Source organism: Rhagoletis zephyria, unplaced genomic scaffold, assembly GCF_001687245.7.
Source record: "Rhagoletis zephyria isolate East Lansing unplaced genomic scaffold, Rhagoletis_zephyria_1.1 Rzeph_scaffold_03528, whole genome shotgun sequence".
In the NCBI taxonomy this organism is placed as follows: Eukaryota; Metazoa; Arthropoda; class Insecta; order Diptera; family Tephritidae; genus Rhagoletis; species Rhagoletis zephyria.
Genome location: NW_016160611.1, coordinates 1,188 through 1,605, shown reverse-complemented (window position 1 = coordinate 1,605; position 418 = coordinate 1,188).

Below are 418 nucleotides of genomic sequence, written 5' to 3'. Positions count from 1 at the left end.
TACTTTTTAGTCCATTTATAAAGCGTTGTATATTAAAAAGTTTTTTTTTTATATTATTTTTCTTTTTTTTTTGTAAGCTGCTACGGTCTAATGTATACTAAAGTTTTATGCCACCTTCGAGATTCAGTTGGATTTCAATGATAAGCTTTTTATAGCAGAAATTCATGCGAAGATTATTTGGTACAAGGCATCGGATCGGTTTTATATTTAGCGAGAGTACACACCCGTGTATAATATGTACTGTGTAAACGTAATTTAGCTAATCTAATATGAGAAGGCCGAAAAATATTGCACTTAATGATCCATGTGAAAGGCGTACACATATGTACATATACATACGTATTTAGCAATCAACATAATAAAATGGAGCTAGTTTTAACAAGAACATTTTCATATATAAGACAATATCAGCGAGATA